Here is a 6000-nt window from a genome sequence, read left to right as displayed (position 1 = left end):
TTCTATCTTTCAGGCAGAACGGCCCAGCAAACGCTGGGCAAATGGGGGACGAGGTAACCACAGTTGGGGAGTCGGTGGGAGGTTGGTGCAGCGCCTGGGCTGTGCAGCTCCTCACAGTTGACATCGACCTTCTCCCTGCATCTTGGCCAATTCTTCTGAGGTCAACAGTCGTTTTTTTTTGGCCAGAGGATACCCCCGTTTTGGCCAGAAATGCAAAGAATTGCCCAGTGAAGAACTGGCTGTGCTTACATCATAAAGAGCGTTGCCAGCCTCCCGCGTTCTACACAACATTCCGACGCAGTTCTTGCTCGGCGGCCACAACTCTTGCAGCTCACTGCTGCTCTGGGAGTAAACCTCGCCAGTTTGGTCAGGTTTTGAGAGAAGGACAAACTTTCTTGCCCGATAGGGTGCAAAACGACTCTCGGGGCAGCACGGTGATGCCGGTGGTGCTGGGAAGGGACCGTGGAAGTTGTTAGAGGAGAGCTAGTCATGCTTTGCTGGGAAAGACGTAACTTATTTAGTGCAGCTCCTCACATCTCCCCCCTTCCTAAGTGTCTGCTGATCGTGCTGTACGTGTTTCAAACTTGCCTTCCTCACCTCCTCTTCCTTATGATTTCAGGCGCCTCAACATCAGCAGCCGTTTTCAGGCAGAGCTCCCAAACCTCCAGGACAGATCCCGTTTGGCCGAGGAGGAAGCGAGAGTATCTCTGGCGTGGAAGCCCTGGGGAGACATGGAGATGAACCCAGAGACACAGGACAAACATTTCTCTAACACTTTTCTTCCACAGTCACCCCTGGGATACTAGGGGTCAAAAATTCCTCATTTTCACAGCAGCTTTTTGGGTGTTGAGATTCTTTCCCTTCTTTTCTTGGCCGCCTTCCCCCCTGCTAGCGTTAGAGGGAAGGAGATGGCTCAGTTCTGGCAGGACAGTGACCAAATAATAACCGGTGGTGCTCTCGGCAGCATCCTCCATGAGAAATGGGCGTTTGTAGGGGTCGCACTTTATCTGCTCAAAGCCCCATCCAACCTGGTCTTGAACACCTCCAGGGATGGGGCCTCCAAAACTTCTCTGGGCAACGTGTTCTTTTCTGGGCTGCTCTCGATCCATTCTCCACCCAGCCTCTGTTTGTGCTTGGGATGATGTCCTCGTGCAGCTTCAAGCTTCAAACACTTTTGGTGGTTTTATCCTCCTTGCTTGGATTTGTCTTGTTTTAATATACTGATCTCTGGGGGATAATTTGTTCTGCTTTTATTTGCAAAGGCAAGAGATGACAAAATTGGGGTGGGATGCAGTTAGAGGGACACGGGCGCGTGGTGCCAGTGTGGGTGCCCTGGGACCCTCTGCCCAGGCTGCAGCTGCAGCATCCGAGGGGCTCTGCTCTCCAGCAGGTCCTCTGTGACAGCGGCCAGTCCCAGGCATGTGCTTCAGAGACACTGCGTCCTCTGGAGGTACCGCTGGACACTGATGGTCAGACAGCAGAACCCGGCCTGAAAACCTCAGAAATTTTTAGACGTGTTAACATGTATCAACTCGACCTCATCAGCTGAAAAAATTTAATACTTTAAATCAAATGTCATTGTTTTCCCATGAGATCAAAATGAGGAGTCTTCAGGATGTGTATCAATAGCAAGAGGAGAGCTGTTGACCTTCCAAACCAGGAGAACTCTATTTGCATTTTTTCAGTGCTCCCTCTCAGGCTGTGCATTTACTCTCCCTCATCTTTCATGTATTTCCACCTCTCCCAACTAAACTGACCATGTCTGAAGTCACCTTTCCAGAACTACATCTGCACAGAAGCACTTGCGATGGCTCTAAAGACTTCCGTTTCTCTTCTTCTTTGATCATTCAGACACCTCTCAACAATCCAGATGATGCTTTGAGCTTCAGGGAGTTAAAAGCTTGCCTATCATTCAGTAGTCTCTCTCATTCTGTCTTTAGCACAATCTTTAGCTGTGCTTAGTTGATAGTTTTTCATCTCTCTAAAATATTTCTTACTTGGTTATGCTTTGTGGAAGGTGAACCTCATTGGTGGCAGATTCTACTTGGCACACAGCTGAGGGGTGTTTTATTTTAATGGTGAATCTGATCATTTACTTTTGTTTCTTCAAAAACAATACAATCCCTGTTTGCCTGTGTGCAGCAGGTCTCTGAGGAAAGCAGGTGGGAGCTGGTGCAAAGGAGCTGGAACATCCAGCTGCAGACTGCGGTGGAGAAGTGTGATGGAAGGAAAAGGGATGCAAGCCCCAGGTGGCCGATGAGAGCCATGGTGGGGTTGGGGAGGTGAGGAGCAAGGTTGGCCATCCTGTGTCAGACCTCAAGGGACAGCTTCTGCCAGCAGTCCAGATCTCCTTAGGAGAGACCCTGGATCCATATCGGTCAGAGAATGCTGCTGTCACCTCTTCTCTAAACTGAAAAATTGCAAACTACACCCTTGAAAATGAACAGTCTTTTTTCATTAGAAGCTCTTTGAAATCTTTCTCCATAAGAACATTAGGAAACGTCTCTAATTAACTGTAGAAGAGTAGAAAAGGAAGAGACGTGGTCTGTTCGGGCTTTCTTTGTCACAATGAGCCCCACGGTGCATTTGGTGCTGAGCCCTTGAGCCTCAGGTTGCACAAAGCTCTCAGGAAGTCAAAGTGAGAAGGAAGAAAGTACCTTGAAGTATGAATGAGTCCCTCTGAGGGCAAACCCTGAGAAAGCCTCCCCAGGGGCTCGTTAGAGCAGCTGAGAGGAGGCCATGATTGCAGGCAGGCAAAGGTGCTGTGCAGGCAGCTGAGCTGCTGAGAAAGCCCTGGCTTGCTTTGATGGAGCAGAAAGGCCAAGCCCTGAGCCCCAGGCCTTGGGAAGGCAGATCCCGTCCCTCCCGCATGCTCAGGGCTCTTGCTGGGGCAGGAGGAGGTGGGGGGTGTGATGCTGAGTGAAGGACGCTGGTGGGTGCTGTGCCCAAGGGGACAAAGACTTGCGTTCGCGTGGGGACTTCCAGCCTTGACAGTGCCCTTTGCCATCTCCACCACAGCTTGTCCTACGCTGTCCCACAGCTGCTTGTTTTTCCCTGCAGGCTAGAGACACCCATCTCCCTTCCCCACCTTGCTCTCACCCTGGCAGTTCGACACTCACTGACATCTGTCCACCCTCACACTCTGCTCCTTGACACACAAAGACATGGACTCATCTCCGACTCCTTCTGCAGGACTTGTGGAAAGGGATCCTGCTGCTGCAGGAAATACAATGGCTGCCATAGGATGGAGGATACCAGCTCGCCAGACAGTGATGGGAATCACACACTCACCATGCCCACCCCCATCCAGGACTGGAGTCAGGGGCCCAGGCAACTTGGCTCTGCTGGAAATCCCTCCAGTGATTCCAGAAATCCCAGCCCAGGGAAGAGAAACGCCTAGACACTTCACTGCTGGGAAGGCAAATGCTGGCTTAAGTCTTGGGACCATTAGTGTGGATGTCCCACCACTTACGGAAGAGTCCAGGAAAATTTCCAGGAAGAAGAGACCTCACAGGCACCAAACACAGCCACAAGCCTCATCCTGGCCTAAAAAGGTATGCAGAAGGAAATGACTTCACAAACACAGACCCCAGTCATGAGCCTGCTGCTGGACAATCATGTGCCCAAGGAACCATAACCCCAGAAGCAACCTCTAGCTATTGCCATGTTTCATACATGCTGGCATGGTCCATCCTGTGTGTTGCATTCATACCCATGCTGCTGGCATGTGCGTACTTGGGACCTCACAGGAACCAAGCCTGGCCATCAACCCTCTGCTGGCCTAAGGGGTGCTCTGGAACACAGGCCTTCAAACACCCAGGAGCTTGCTCATGGTCTCTCAGGTCCTCAGGCAGCAGCAGCACCCTCACAACTGCCATTCAGGCCATTCGCCTGCTGCGGGGCTATCAAGGACTCAGGCAGACGTGACCTCCAAATCAATAGCTGCCTGCTTCTGGCCTATCAGAGATTGTGGCAGCACTGACCTCCTAACCAGCAGCCACACCATGTGCCTGCTGCTGGCCTGTCAGGTGCTCATGAAGGAACAACCTCGTAGACACTGAACCCAGCCTTGAGCCGGGGGTTGGCCTGCCACCTGCAGAGACAGGGGTGACCCCAAAATAGCATCCAAAGCAGATGCCCGCTGTTAGAGCAGCGGTGACCTCACAATCAACATGCCAGACCTTGGCCTGCTGCTGGCCTGTTGGGTTCTCAGGCAGAAGGCAACTCACAAGCATCTACCCGAGACATTGCTGGACTGCCATGTCCTCACAGAATCATGTAGATTGAAAGGGATCTTTGGAGATCGTCTAGTTCAATCCCCCTGCGCTAGAGGGAGTCAGCCAGAGCAGGTCACTTAAGATAACCTCCAGGCTGGTTTTTAGTATCTCCACAACAGGACACTCCACAGTCTCTCAGGGCAGCCTGTGCCAGGGTCATGTGCCCTTGATGCCAAAACCTGTTTTCTTGAGTTCAGTTGAAATTTCTTATTTTTGAGGACTGGGCCTTAGCACATCTAGCCCTGTCTGGGGATGGTGAGGGACGTGGGCTTCTTCAACCTGGTGAACCTCCTCCAGTGAGGGTCACCCTCCAAAAGGGATAACCTCACTCCAAGTATGGGAGAGAGATGGATGGCATATGATAGATGTAAACACATGGAAGGATTTGGCTGAAGAGATTCTTAGCCTGCTGAAAGACCAGGGCAGTCTTCCAACTGCCTGAAGCTCAAAGCAGCACCTGGGGAGTTTAGAGGGATGTGCCTGAGCGAGGAGTAAGGGGACGGGGAAACTGGAGAGCAAGGAGAAGGCCAGCCCTGCTGCCCCATTAACGGTCTGATGGTCCCACCGTGCTGGAACTGCATGGGACAGGTGTGGTCAAGGGTGGGGAGACATGGCCCTGGCAAAGTGCCCTGGCAGCCCTCAGGGCTCTGTCCCCCTCAGCCCTCCTCTTTTGGTGGCCTCCCGCAGTGCTTGGGCCACAGGTGGTCTGTGTCCCCTCAGTGCCAGCCCCTCTCCCCAGGCCAGCACAAGAGTCCTGCTCCAGGCACAGAGCAGCCTGCCCAGAGTGGGGGCCTGCAGAAAGAGGTTTCTCCTTCTCATGGATTCCTCCCTGCAGGCACAGAAATGCTCCCTAGCTCTTCTTCAGGGACACCCCATCTGCCAGGAGAGCCTTTCCCCAGGTGAGCGTGTCCAGGCTGACCTGGCTGGACATTCCTGGTTCCCACCCTGTGTTCCCTGCAGGACCCTGAGCTGGCGGTGCTGCTCTGCAGAGGGAGGGGGCTGTGGTGTCCTGGGGCCATGGGGTGACCCTGCACTGGCCATGCTGGTCAGGATGGGGAACAGACCCAGCCAGAAAGGGATCGCTGCTGCTGAGCCCCCTTCCATCTCCCCTGATTGCTCAGTAGCCAAGGACAGGGCTTGGCAGGACAATGGGGTGTCTTTGGTGTCCCAAAGCGTAGGGAAGGGCTGCCCTAGATCAATCCCACAGGGTTTTTCAGGACAGTGGGTGAACCATTGTCTAGTCTTCTGTCCCTTTGGCCTGCTGGCTCCTGGCATTGCAGGGGCCTTATTAGTCCTTGGTCTCTTCAGGTTCACCTTTCCTTCAAGGACACTCTACCTTGGATGGGCACTCATTTGATGAGGTGCCAATCACTGCTCATCCAGACTCACGTACTTTTCTGGGAGATCCCCTGAGCTCTCCTGGCAACTCCAAGTTCCTCTCCAGGATAGCATTGGCCATCAGCCCCACCACAAGTGGGACAGTACCAGGAAGGACAACCAAAAACCATTTTCTCTCTGCTTGACATGTGCCACCAAGAAGGGAGCTCTAGGTCCAGCCCTTGGTCCCCAACAGATTCCCCTGCAACACTGACCGTGTCCCCCTGAGTCTGTGGAGAACCCCAGAACACCAAGAGGACTTTTCATGGAACAGTTCCTGGGGTGTGTTCTTGATACCAGCTTTGGAAGAGTCATCCAGCCTCTGCCCCTGCCTTGAGGAGTCCCA

Source organism: Rissa tridactyla, unplaced genomic scaffold (assembly GCF_028500815.1).
Source record: "Rissa tridactyla isolate bRisTri1 unplaced genomic scaffold, bRisTri1.patW.cur.20221130 scaffold_47, whole genome shotgun sequence".
NCBI lineage: Eukaryota > Metazoa > Chordata > Aves > Charadriiformes > Laridae > Rissa > Rissa tridactyla.
This window is presented reverse-complemented; position numbering follows the sequence as displayed.